The following is a 15,582-nucleotide window of genomic DNA, read 5'->3' on the forward strand; positions in this document are numbered from 1 at the left end:
GACATATATACCAGGATGGTCCCAGGATGGGAGACATATATACCAGGATGGTCCCAGGATGGCAGACATATATATCAGGATGGTCCCAGGATGGGAGACATATATATCAGGACGGTCCCAGGATGGGAGACATATATACCAGGATGCTCCCAGGATGGGAGACATATATATCAGGATGGTCCCAGGATGGGAGACATATATACCAGGACGGTCCCAGGATGGGAGACATATATACCAGGATGGTCCCAGGATGGGAGACATATATACCAGGACGGTCTCAGGATGGGAGACATATATATCAGGATGGTCCCAGGATGGGAGACATATATATCAGGATGGTCCCAGGATGGGAGACATATATATCAGGATGGTCCCAGGATGGGAGACATATACCAGGATGGTCCCAGGATGGGAGACATATATACCAGGATGGGAGACATATATACCAGGATGGTCCCAGGATGGGAGACATATATATCAGGATGGTCCCAGGATGGGAGACATATATACCAGGATGGTCTCAGGATGGGAGACATATATATCAGGATGGTCCCAGGATGGGAGACATATACCAGGATGGTCCCAGGATGGGAGACATATATACCAGGATGGGAGACATATATACCAGGATGGTCCCAGGATGGGAGACATATATATCAGGATGGTCCCAGGATGGGAGACATATATACCAGGATGGTCCCAGGATGGGAGACATATATACCAGGATGGTCCCAGGATGGGAGACATATATACCAGGACGGTCCCAGGATGGGAGACATATATACCAGGATGGTCCCAGGATGGGAGACATATATACCAGGATGGTCCCAGGATGGGAGACATATATACCAGGATGGTCCCAGGATGGGAGACATATATACCAGGATGGTCCCAGGATGGGAGACATATATATCAGGATGGTCCCAGGATGGGAGACATATACCAGGATGGTCCCAGGATGGGAGACATATATACCAGGATGGGAGACATATATACCAGGACAGTCCCAGGATGGGAGACATATATACCAGGATGGTCCCAAGATGGGAGACATATATACCAGGATGGTCCCAGGATGGGAGACATATATACCAGGATGGTCCCAGGATGGGAGACATATATACCAGGATGGTCCCAGGATGGGAGACATATATATCAGGATGGTCCCAGGATGGGAGACATATACCAGGATGGTCCCAGGATGGGAGACATATATACCAGGATGGGAGACATATATACCAGGATGGTCCCAGGATGGGAGACATATATATCAGGATGGTCCCAGGATGGGAGACATATATACCAGGATGGTCCCAGGATGGGAGACATATATACCAGGATGGTCCCAGGATGGGAGACATATATACCAGGATGGTCCCAGGATGGGAGACATATATACCAGGACGGTCCCAGGATGGGAGACATATATACCAGGATGGTCCCAGGATGGGAGACATATATACCAGGATGGTCCCAGGATGGGAGACATATATACCAGGATGGTCCCAGGATGGGAGACATATATACCAGGATGGTCCCAGGATGGGAGACATATATGTCAGGATGGTCCCAGGATGGGAGACATATATACCAGGATGATCCCAGGATGGGAGACATATATACCAGGATGGTCCCAGGATGGGAGACATATATACCAGGATGCTCCCAGGATGGGAGACATATATATCAGGAAGGTCCCAGGATGGGAGACATATATACCAGGATGGTCCCAGGATGGGAGACATATATACCAGGATGCTCCCAGGATGGGAGACATATATATCAGGATGGTCCCAGGATGCGAGACATATATATCAGGATGGTCCCAGGATGGGAGACATATATATCAGGAAGGTCCCAGGATGGGAGACATATATACCAGGATGCTCCCAGGATGGGAGACATATATATCAGGATGGTCCCAAGATGGGAGACATACAGTGCCTACAAGTAGTATTCAACCCCCTGCAGATTTAGCTGGTTGACACATGCAGAATTAACTTGGCATTGTGACATTTGTACTGTAGATCAGCCTGGAAGTGGGAAATGCACTGCAGCAAATTTTGTTTTTGTGTTTTTTTTAAAACGTTAAAAGTTAATTCAGAGTGTCATTTATTATTCAACCCCTCAAACCACAAGAATTCTGTTTGGTCCCCCTAAAGTATTAAGAAGTAGTTCAGGCACCAAGAATAATGAGCTTCACATGCCAGCCTTTTCTGACTATTTAAGACCCTCCCCAAACTTGTGAACAGCACTCAGACATGGTCAACATGGGAAAGACAAAGGAGCATTCCAAGGCCATCAGAGACAAGATCGTGGAGGGTCACAAGGCTGGCAAGGGGTACAAAACCCTTTCCAAGGAGTAGGGCCTACCTGTCTCCACTGTTGGGAGCATCATCCGTAAGTGGAAGGCTTATGGAACTACTGTTAGCCTTCCACGGCCAGGACAGCCTTTGAAAGTGTCCTCCCGTGCCGAGGCCAGGCTTGTCCGAAGAGTCAAGGCTAACCCAAGGACAACAAGAAGGAGCTCCGGGAAGATCTCATGGCAGTGGGGACATTGGTTTCAGTCAATACCATAAGTAACGTACTCCACCGCAATGGTCTCCGTTCCAGACGAGCCTGTAAGGTACCTTTACTTTCAAAGCGTCATGTCATGGCTCGTCTACAGTTTGCTCATGATCACTTGGAGGACTCTGAGACAGACTGGTTCAAGGTTCTATGGTCTGATGAGACCAAGATCGAGATCCTTCGTGCCAACCACACACGTGACGTTTGGAGACTGGATGGCACTGCATACGACCCCAAGAATACCATCCCTACAGTCAAGCATGGTGGTGGCAGCATCATGCTGTGGGGCTGTTTCTCAGCCAAGGGGCCTGGCCATCTGGTCCGCATCCATGGGAAGATGGATAGCACGGCCTACCTGGAGATTTTGGCCAAGAACCTCCGCTCCTCCATCAAGGATCTTAAGATGGGTCGTAATTTCATCTTCCAACAAGACAACGACCCAAAGCACACAGCCAAGAAAACCAAGGCCTGGTTCAAGAGGGAAAAAGTCAAGGTGTTGGAGTGGCCTAGTCAGTCTCCTGACCTTAACCCAATTGAAAACTTGTGGAAGGAGCTCAAGAATAAAGTCCACATGAGACATCCAAAGAACCTAGATAACTTGGAGAAGATCTGCATGGAGGAGTGGGCCAAGATAACTCCACAGACCTGTGCCGGCCTGATGAGGTCTTATAAAAGACGATTATTAGCTGTAATTGCAAACAAGGGTTATTCCACAAAACATTAAACATAGGGGTTGAATAATAATTGACCCACACTTTTATGTTTAAAATTTAATAAAATTCAACTGAGCAACATAACTTTTTGGTTTGTAAGATTTATGCTTCTGTTCATAAAACCTACTCTCGTTTGCAGTTTGAAGGCTCTAACTTATTTGCATCTTATCAAACCAGCTAAATCTGCAGGGGGTTGAATACTACTTGTAGACACTGTATATACCAGGATGGGAGACATATATACCAGGATGGTCCCAGGATGGGAGACATACAGTTATATGAAAAAGTTTGGGCACCCCTATTAATCTTAAGCTTATTGTTTTATAAAAATTGGTGTTTTTGCAACAGCTATTTCAGTTTGATCTATGTAATAACTGTTGGACACAGTAATGTTTCTGCCTTGAAATGAGGTTTATTGTACTAACAGAAAATGTGCAATCTGCATTCAAACAAAATTTGACAGGTGCATAAGTATGGGCACCTCACCAGAAAAGTGACATTAATATTTAGTAGATCCTCCTTTTGCAAAAATATCAGCCTCTAGTCGCTTCCTGTAGCTTTTAATGATTTCCTGGATCCTGGATGAAGGTATTTTTGACCATTCCTCTTTACAAAACAATTCCAGTTCAGTTAAGTTTGATGGTCACCGAGCATGGACAGCCCTCTTCAAATGATCCCACAGATGTTCAATGATATTCAGGTCTGGGGACTGGGATGGCCATTCCAGAACATTGTAATTGTTCCTCTGCATGAATGCCTGAGTAGATTTGGAGCGGTGTTTTGGATCATTGTCTTGCTGAAAGATCCATCCCCTGCGTAACTTCAACTTTATCACTGATTCTTGAACATTATTGTCAAGAATCTGCTGATACTGAGTGGAATCCATGCGTCCCTCAACTTTAACAAGATTCCCGGTGCCGGCATTGGCCACACAGCCCCAAAGCATGATGGAACCTCCACCAAATTTTACTGTGGGTAGCAAGTGTTTTTCTTGGAATGCTGTGTTTTTTTGCCGCCATGCATAACGCCTTTTTGTATGACCAAACAACTCAATCTTGGTTTCATCAGTCCACAGGACCTTCTTCCAAAAAGAAATTGGCTTCTCCAAATGTGCTTTTGCATACCTCAGCCGACTCTGTTTGTGGCGTGCTTGCGGAAACGGCTTCTTTCGCATCACTCTCCCATACAGCTTCTCCTTGTGCAAAGTGCGTTGTATAGTTGACCGATGCACAGTGACACCATCTGCAGCAAGTTGATGCTGCAGCTCTCTGGAGGTGGTCTGAGGATTGTCCTTGACTGATCTCACCATTCTTCTTCTCTGCCTTTCTGATGTTTTTCTTGGCCTGCCACTTCTGGCCTTAACAAGAACTGTCCCTGTGTTCTTCCATTTCCTTACTATGTTCCTCACAGTGGAAACTGACAGGTTAAATCTCTGAGACAGCTTTTTGTATCCTTCCCCTGAACAACTATGTTGAATAATCTTTGTTTTCAGATCATTTGACAGTTGTTTTGAGGAGCCCATGATGCCACTCTTCAGAGGAGATTCAAACAGGAGAACAACTTGCAAGTGGCCACTTTAAGTAGCTTTTCTCATGATTGCATACACCTGGCTATGAAGTACAAAGCTCAATGAGGTTACAAAACCAAAAAAAAGTGCTTTAGTAAGTCAGTAAAAAGTAGGTAGGAGTATTTAAAACAGGAAAATGATAAAGGTGCCAATACTTATGCACCTGTCAAATTTTGTTTGAATGCAGATTGCACATTTTCTGTTAGTACAATAAACCTCATTTCAAGGCAGAAACATTACTGTGTCCAACAGTTATTACATATATCAAACTGAAATAGCTGTTGCAAAAACACCAATTTTTATAAAACATTAAGCTTTAGATTAATAGGGGTGCCCAAACTTTATCATATAGCTGTATATACCAGGATGGTCCCAGGATGGGAGATATATATATCAGGATGGTCCCAGGATGGGAGACATATATACCAAGATGGTCCCAGGATGGGAGACATATATACCAGGATGGTCCCAGGATGGGAGACATATATACCAGGATGGTCCCAGGATGGGAGACATATATACCAGGATGGTCCCAGGATGGGAGACATATATACCAGGATGGTCCCAGGATGGGAGACATATATACCAGGATGGTCCCAGGATGGGAGACATATATACCAGGATGGGGGGACAAATATACCAGTGTGGGCCCAGGATATGGACATGTATACCAGGATAAGCCCAGATGAGGGACATATATACCAGGAAGGGGCCCAGGATAAGGGATATATATACCAGTATCAGCCCAGATGGGAAACATATATGCCAGGGTGCGGGACAAATATACCAAGCTGGGGAACATACTGTATGTAACAGGATGGGGGATATACTGTATATATCAGGATGAGCCCAGGATGTGAGACATATATACCAGAATATGGGATATATATGCCAGGATGGGCCCAGATGGGGGACATACATACCAATACAGGCCCAGGATGGGAGACAAATATACCAGGATGGGCTAGGAAAAGGAACATATATACCAGGGGATAAGACACAAATATACCAGGATGGGAAATATGTATATATAACAGGATGGGCCCAGGATGATCCTTTCATCATTCCTCCCTCTCTAGGACCCAGCGGTGATCTCCACTTTCTGCTGCTAATTAACACACCCTTGCTGGATCTTTAAATACACTCAGTTGCTCCAGGGAATCGCTAGCGATAGAGTAAATTTCTCTGTTCAAGTCTGGAGTTTTAGCAGTCGGTTAGATTCTTCTTGGAGTTCTTTTGTGGATTGTAGTCGTGATCTCTCTGGTGTCTTCTCAAAGCTAAGTGTATCCCCTTGTCTGTTTCCCTTGTTTGTCGTTAGTTGCAGTGGGGCTGACTAGTGCTCACCCCTCCCTACCTAGGGCCTAGCTCTAGGGTCAGCCAGGGCTAAGGTATCCTGCTCGGCGATAGGTGCGGAACCTATTTAGGGACGATATGGGAGTTGTTAGATCTACCTAGGGGTCTCCACTCTCCCTTTCCCTAGTTGCTGGGCTTCCCCCCTTTTCCCATCGTCGTACGCTGGGTTCTTCCCATGCATAGCGTGACAGGGCGGATGTAAAAGATCGGACTGCACTCGGATGTGCACCTAGGAAAGTGCTTGTGTTGTTGGCATCCTGCTATAGAAAAGCATTCACTTCTGTGGGACTTTATGAGCTGCTGGACAAGCAGGTTTCGTGTTTATTGTCAATAAAGAGAATTTCATATTCTGAATCATTTTCTCTCACTTTCCAAAGTACAAATCTATTAATACATCAGAGCTGCAGAGAAAGAAACGACACGGACGGCAAATCCATACAACATCCATATAGCATCCACTAATAGTTAAAGCCTCTGCCACGTCACGGTGAACCTGTCAGGAGAAGCGCGAACCACTGCCGCTGTGACACTGCGCCAGCAGGGGGCGCCACCTTGGTGCTCCACAGCACCCACACTGCCAAGCAAAGCTGCCCCCCGCCACCTCCATGGCTCAGGGGACCCCACAGACACAGCAATAATGTGGCCATCACAAACACCAAGAGACTGCAGTAATGGTGGGTGAGCAGAGACTACGGGAGATGCCGTATATCACCTGTATAACAACTGCTCTAATAACACGAGAAACCAAACCTGCCCGAATCCCCGAGAGAAGGGCAGCGACTACTGGTCACACGGACCCAACTACTAGTCACACGGATCCGACCGCTGGTCACACAGCCCCGACCGCTGGTCACACGGCACCGACCACTAGTCACACGTATACGACCGCTAGTCACACGTATACGACCGCTAGTCACACGGCACCGACCGCTAGTCACACGTATCCGACCACTCGTCACACGGACCCAACTACTAGTCACACAGACCCGACCGCTGGTCACACATATCCGACCGCTAATCACACGTATCCGACCGCTGGCCACACATATCCGACCGCTGGCCACACATATCCGACTGCTAATCACACGTATCCGACCGCTGGCCACACGTATCCGACCGCTGGCCACACATATCCGACCGCTAATCACACGTATCTGACCGCTGGCCACACGTATCCGACCGCTAATCACACGTATCCGACCGCTAATCACACGTATCCGACCGCTAATCACACGTATCCAACCGCTAATCACACGTATCCGACCGCTGGCCACACATATCTGACTGCTAATCACACGTATCCGACCGCTGGCCACACGTATCCGACCGCTAATCACACGTATCCGACCGCTGGCCACACGTATCCAACCGCTAATCACACGTATCTGACCGCTGGCCACACGTATCCGACCGCTGGCCACACGTATCCGACCGCTGGCCACACGTATCCAACCGCTGGCCACACGTATCCAACCGCTAATCACACGTATCCGACCGCTGGCCACACATATCCATCCGCTAATCACACGTATCCGATCGCTGGCCACACGTATCCGACTGCTAATCACAAGTATCCGACCGCTGGCCACACATATCCGACCGCTAATCACACGTATCCGACCGCTAATCACACGTATCCGACCGCTAATCACACGTATCCGACCGCTGGCCACACATATCCGACCGCTAATCACACGTATCCGACCGCTGGCCACACGTATCCGACCGCTGGCCACACGTATCCAACCGCTAATCACACGTATCCGACCGCTGGCCACACATATCTGACTGCTAATCACACGTATCCGACCGCTGGCCACACGTATCCGACCGCTAATCACACGTATCCGACCGCTGGCCACACGTATCCAACTGCTAATCACACGTATCCAACCGCTGGCCACACATATCCATCCGCTAATCACACGTATCCGACCGCTGGCCACACATATCCGACTGCTAATCACAAGTATCCGACCGCTGGCCACACGTATCCGACCGCTAATCACACGTATCTGACCGCTGGCCACACGTATCCGACCGCTGGCCACACGTATCCGACCACTAATCACACGTATCCGACCGCTGGCCACACATATCCATCCGCTAATCACACGTATCCAACCGCTGGCCACACGTATCCAACCGCTAATCACACGTATCCGACCGCTGGCCACACGTATCCGACCGCTGGCCACACGTATCCGACCGCTAATCACACGTATCTAACCGCTGGCCACACATATCCATCCGCTAATCACACGTATCCGACCGCTGGCCACACGTATCCGACTGCTAATCACAAGTATCCGACCGCTGGCCACACATATCCGACCGCTAATCACACGTATCCGACCGCTAATCACACGTATCCGACCGCTAATCACACGTATCCGACCGCTGGCCACACGTATCCAACCGCTAATCACACGTATCCGACCGCTGGCCACACATATCTGACTGCTAATCACACGTATCCGACCGCTGGCCACACGTATCCGACCGCTAATCACACGTATCCGACCGCTGGCCACACGTATCCAACCGCTAATCACACGTATCTGACCGCTGGCCACACGTATCCGACCGCTGGCCACACGTATCCAACCGCTAATCACACGTATCCGACCGCTGGCCACACATATCCATCCGCTAATCACACGTATCCGACCGCTGGCCACACGTATCCAACCGCTAATCACACGTATCTGACCGCTGGCCACACGTATCCGACCGCTGGCCACACGTATCCAACCGCTAATCACACGTATCCGACCGCTGGCCACACATATCCATCCGCTAATCACACGTATCCGACCGCTGGCCACACGTATCCGACTGCTAATCACAAGTATCCGACCGCTGGCCACACATATCCGACCGCTAATCACACGTATCCGACCGCTAATCACACGTATCCGACCGCTAATCACACGTATCCGACCGCTAATCACACGTATCCGACCGCTAATCACACGTATCCGACCGCTGGCCACACGTATCCAACCGCTAATCACACGTATCTGACCGCTGGCCACACGTATCCGACCGCTGGCCACACATATCCATCCGCTAATCACACGTATCCGACCGCTGGCCACACATATCCGACTGCTAATCACAAGTATCCGACCGCTGGCCACACGTATCCATCCGCTAATCACAAGTATCCGACCGCTGGCCACACGTATCCGACCGCTAATCACACGTATCCGACCGCTAATCACACGTATTCGACCGCTAATCACACGTATTCGACCGCTGGCCACACGTATCCAACCGCTGGCCACACGTATCCGACCGCTAATCACACGTATCCGACCGCTAATCACACGTATTCGACCGCTAATCACACGTATTCGACCGCTGGCCACACATATCCGACCGCTGGTCACACGTATCCAACCGCTAATCACACGTATCCGACCGCTGGCCACACGTATCCGACCGCTGGCCACACGTATCCGACCGCTGGCCACACGTATCCGACCGCTGGCCACACGTATCCAACCGCTAATCACACGTATCCAACCGCTGGCCACACATATCCATCCGCTAATCACACGTATCCGACCGCTGGCCACACGTATCCGACTGCTAATCACAAGTATCCGACCGCTGGCCACACATATCCGACCGCTAATCACACGTATCCGACCGCTAATCACACGTATCCGACCGCTAATCACACGTATCCGACCGCTAATCACACGTATCCGACCGCTAATCACACGTATCCGACCGCTGGCCACACATATCTGACTGCTAATCACACGTATCCGACCGCTGGCCACACGTATCCGACCGCTAATCACACGTATCCGACCGCTGGCCACACGTATCCAACCGCTAATCACACGTATCTGACCGCTGGCCACACGTATCCGACCGCTGGCCACACGTATCCAACCGCTAATCACACGTATCCGACCGCTGGCCACACATATCCATCCGCTAATCACACGTATCCGACCGCTGGCCACACGTATCCAACCGCTAATCACACGTATCCGACCGCTGGCCACACATATCCATCCGCTAATCACACGTATCCGACCGCTGGCCACACGTATCCGACTGCTAATCACAAGTATCCGACCGCTGGCCACACATATCCGACCGCTAATCACACGTATCCGACCGCTAATCACACGTATCCGACCGCTAATCACACGTATCCGACTGCTAATCACACGTATCCGACCGCTAATCACACGTATCCGACCGCTGGCCACACGTATCCAACCGCTAATCACACGTATCTGACCGCTGGCCACACGTATCCGACCGCTGGCCACACATATCCATCCGCTAATCACACGTATCCGACCGCTGGCCACACATATCCATCCGCTAATCACACGTATCCGACCGCTGGCCACACATATCCGACTGCTAATCACAAGTATCCGACCGCTGGCCACACGTATCCAACCGCTAATCACACGTATCCGACCGCTAATCACACGTATTCGACCGCTAATCACACGTATTCGACCGCTGGCCACACGTATCCAACCGCTGGCCACACGTATCCGACCGCTAATCACACGTATCCGACCGCTAATCACACGTATTCGACCGCTAATCACACGTATTCGACCGCTGGCCACACGTATCCGACCGCTGGTCACACGTATCCAACCGCTGGTCACACGTATCCAACCGCTGGCCACACGTATCCATCCGCTAATCACACGTATCCGACCGCTGGCCACACGTATCCGACTGCTAATCACAAGTATCCGACCGCTAATCACACGTATCCGACCACTAATCACACGTATCCGACCGCTAATCACACGTATCCGACCGTTGGCCACACGTATCCGACCGCTAATCACACGTATCTGACCGCTGGCCACACGTATCCGACCGCTGGCCACACATATCCATCCGCTAATCACACATATCCGACTGCTAATCACAAGTATCCGACCGCTGGCCACACGTATCCATCCGCTAATCACAAGTATCCGACCGCTAATCACACGTATTCGACCGCTAATCACACGTATCCGACCGCTAATCACACGTATTCGACCGCTAATCACACGTATTCGACCGCTGGCCACACGTATCCAACCGCTAATCACATGTATCCGACCGCTAATCACACGTATCCGACCGCTAATCACACGTATCCGACCGCTGGTCACACGTATCCGACCGCTGGTCACACAGACCCAACTACTAATCACACACACCTGACCACTGGTCACAGGGATCCAACTAGTGATGAGTCGTTCGTGAACGATCCGAGACAAAGAGCCGGCTCACCCCTGGGAGCTGAGCCACAGAGACAGATTTTTTTTTTCCCCCTGCTGCTTATTCAGACATGACTGGGGGCTGGGAGGAGACGCAGGAGAGCAGGGGGTGTGGCCATGTGGGATGATTGACAATTCCTGTGACTGGGCTCCTCCCTAATGAACACTTACTCTGATTGTGATTGGCTGCTTACTGCACACATGGTCAGTGACATCATTAAGGTCCTGAAGTATGTCTGCTGAAATCGCTGGCAATGCCTGGCATAATCTATAAAGTACAGGAGAGTGGAGTCTTCTATTATCAGCGTCAGACAGGACGGGGGGTGGATGTGCGGCAGGAGAGGGGGCCGCAGCTCAGGGGAATAAATGGATAATATATATAAAATAGAGAATAATGGCCCTACCTGACATGGCCTAGCATTTAACCCCATAAGCTGTGGACTATGTTATTACAATAATAATGTTATTTTTTTTCTTTTTAATTTCCGCGCTTTCGTCTTTTCCTCCCTCCTTTTTTTTTTTTTTTTTGGAACCAGTGATACTCCCATTTTATACGGTTTACTAAAAAATGTGCAATAAAAAAACAACAACACAGGAGCATAGAGCATGGGATGCAATCTGCTAATGACACTCGGCTCCTGCTCTGCTGCGAGTGTGGTCCGAGTGTCAGTGCTTTGTGCTCCGATTCTCTCACATGACAGAATCGCAACACAACTGCGGAGGAGACGGAGAAAGTAATTTCTCCATCTCCTTCATTGCCGGTGTCCATGGGAATTGCACTGCACTCAGGTGACATTTGAGTGCACTGCCCCATAGTGTTACACTACTCAAGTACAATCCTATTTTTTTTATCGTATTGCACTTGTCCGATTTATTCGCTCGTGTGTCAGCGAGCCCTTGTAGTTTTTAGAGATCGTACTTTTGTGGACACGTTGATACCAAATGTGATTTTATTTTTTGAACACTTCTTTACTGTTCACTAGGATAAAGGTGGGAATGATTCCAATTTTTATCTGATGATCACCGTTTGAACATCCCAGTAGACAATGGGATTCTTAAATGAAGCGTCATCAAAAGGAAGCAGAAAAAGAAAAAAGCTGTTAGTGTAGTTAAAGCTCCACTCCTGCAGTTTTTTATTTTGCTGCTGGAGTGGCGCTTTAAACCTCACTCCCCTGCCAGTGAATGGGTCTGCGCACATGACAGTGTGTTTCCACAGACCGTGTGTCCGTGGGCAAAACACGCTGACATGTCAGTTTTTTACACGCTGCACGGGCCACAAAACATCCCATACTGATGACACATGGTTGACATCCATGTGTCATCAGTGTGACACGTACCGGTGCCTGGGAATCAGTGTACAGTTAGTGTGCTGAACACTGCCCTCATCATTGTGCCCAGTCGGCGCTGCGATCAGCACCAGCAAGGGACAATGATGAGTAGTATTCTACTCCAGCTGTGTCCTGGTGTAAGAATAAAATAAAAAAATTATTATACTCACCTGTCCGAAGATGTCCCCCACTGTAACCCATATGACTGTTCAAGCCGAGGAGTAAGAGAGAATGACTCACTCCAGCGAGCGAGCCCCGAACCTCAGTTGCGCTCAGTGAGTGACAGGACACCGCTCACTGAGCACAGCATCAGTGCTGCAGAAGTCATTCTCCCTGGCTCCTCGGCGTTAACGGTCAGATGGGTTACAGTGGGGGACATCTTTGGACAGGTGAGTATAATGATTTTTTTAATTTTATTCTTATTTTTACAGCAGGAGCAGAATACTACTCATCATTCATTGTCCCATGCATGTGCTGATTTCAGCATTGGCAGGGGACAATGATGAGGGCAGCGTTCAGCACCCGACAATTGGGAACAGCGCTAACTGATGCGGCACGGCTGCCACACAAGTACACACGGATATCTCAGTACCGGAAATATCAGGACATGTGAAACTGGCCTAACACTGCGTGTGTGGTGCACAGATCATAGTTAGTCTGTAAGAGCCTGTAAGGGTATGTGCACACGATCAGCAATAGCTGTGGATTGGACGCAGTGCAAACCGCAGCGGCCAGATGTTAGAGCATAGTGGATGGGATTTCAAGAAATCCCATCCACTATGTGTCTCCATGCATCTGCGGATTACCCGCGGACACGTACATGTGGCGCGTCTTCACAGACCGCAGCATGTCAATTTCTCTTGCGGAGACTAGCGACTCCGCAAGAGAAATTAGATCACTGTAATGTTTAGGATGCAGTGAACCCGCATGGTTCAATGAACACATGCGGATTCACCTGCGTGCAGCGCTTTGGACGCAGCATAAAGTATACTGCGTTCAAAGCGCTGCCAATACCGACCGTGTGCACATACCCTAATGCATCTCCAAGCACTTATTCTTAAGAATCAGAATCTTCTCCAGCGCTAGCAGATGTCACAGCACTGACTGATGCAGAAAGGACATTTACAAGCAATATCAGATACTAGACAGTAACACAGGTCAGCAATAACCAGGAGTGAGCAATCTGTACAGGAGCTGACAATCTGAGGACAGGGCAAAAAGCAATCTGTACTGCTTCAATAGATGCCTATACAGGTGTGTAATAAGGTTCTGGCTTTACAGTCAAAGGACTGGAGTTATAACAGTGAGAAAATTAGTATTATTTGCAAGAAGAGCCGGACTGCCCATCTCTAGATCCAACTACTACTCACACCTACCTGACCAATCTGTCCTATCAAGTAAACAGAAGCTCCTGTGAGGGATGATGTCGCAGGAAGGGGCGGAGCCTCCAAAAGTGCAGGGCTCAAACTAAGGAAGCAGCAGCCGCTGCTGCCTGGTAGCCAGAGGAGTGAGGAGCTGCAGGATGGGGCTTTGTATAGATGAGGAGTGAGTAGCTGCAGGATGGTGCTGTGTATAGATGTGAGGAGCTGCAGGATGGGGCTGTGTATAGATGACAGGAGTGAGGAGCTGCAGGATGGAGCTGTGTATAGATGAGGAGTGAGGAGCTACAGGATGGGGCTGTGTATAGATGAGAGAAGTGAGGAGCTGCAGGATGGGGCTGTGTATAGATGAGAGGAGTGAGGAGCTGCAGGATTGGGCTGTGTATAGATGAAAAGAGTGAGGAACTACAGGATGGGGCTGTGTATTGATTAGATGAGTGAGGAGCTGCAGGAAGGAGCTGTGTATAGATGAGAGGAGTGAGGAGCTGCAGGATGGAGCTTTGTATAGAGAGGAGTGAGGAGCTGCAGGATGGGGCTGTGTATAGATGAAAAGAGTGAGGATCTGCAGCATGGAGCTGTGTATAGATGAGAGGAGTGAGGAGCTGCAGGATGGGATTGTGTATTGATGAGAGGAGTGAGGAACTGCAGGATGGGGCTGTGTATAGATGAGAGGAGAGAGGAGCTTCAGGATGGGGCTGTCTATACATGAGATGAGTGAGAAGCTGCAGGATGGAGCTGTGTATAGATGTGAGGAACTGCAGGATGGAGCTGTGTATAGATGTGAGGAGCTGCTGCATGGAGCTGTGTATAGATGAGGAATGAGGAGCTGCAGGATGGAGCTGTGTATAGATGAGAGGAGAGAGGAGCTGCAGGATGGGGCTGTGTATAGATGAGAGGAGTGAGGAGCTGCAGGATGGAGCTGTGTATAGATTTGAGGAGCTGCAGGATGGGGCTGTGTATAGATGAGAGGAGTGAGGAGCTGCAGGATGGGGCTGTGTATAGATGAGAGGAGAAAGAAGCTGCAGGATGGAGCTGTGTATAGATGAGAGGAGTGATGAGCTGCAGGATGGAGCTGTGTATAGATGAGGAGTGAGGAGCTGCTGGAAGGGGCTGTGCATAGATGACAGGAGTGAGGAGTTGCAGAGTGGGGCTGTGTATACATCAGGAGTGAGGAGCTGCAGGCTTGGGCTGTGTATAGATGAGAGGAGTGATGAGCTGCAGGATAGGGCTGTGTATAGATGACAGGAGTGATGAGCTGCAGGATGGAGCTGTGTATAGATGAGAGGAGTGAGGAGCTGCATGATTGGGCTGTGTACAGATGAGAGGAGTGAGGAGCTGCAGGATGGGGTTGTCTATAGATGAGAAGAGTGAGGAGCTGCAGCATGGAGCTGTGCATAGACGAGAGGA

At 49.4% G+C, this 15,582-nt stretch overlaps 1 pseudogene; it reads right to left on the bottom strand.

Annotated features, from left to right (window-relative positions):
- Window positions 1-14,244, bottom strand: part of LOC141258600 (uncharacterized) — a 66,485-nt pseudogene extending 52,241 nt beyond the window's left edge.
- Between the last annotated feature and the right edge of the window lie 1,338 nt (window positions 14,245-15,582).

This window comes from Phyllobates terribilis, unplaced genomic scaffold (assembly GCF_046119375.1).
Source record: "Phyllobates terribilis strain yellow unplaced genomic scaffold, ASM4611937v1 Scaffold_3__8_contigs__length_932513732, whole genome shotgun sequence".
NCBI classification, from domain to species: Eukaryota; Metazoa; Chordata; class Amphibia; order Anura; family Dendrobatidae; genus Phyllobates; species Phyllobates terribilis.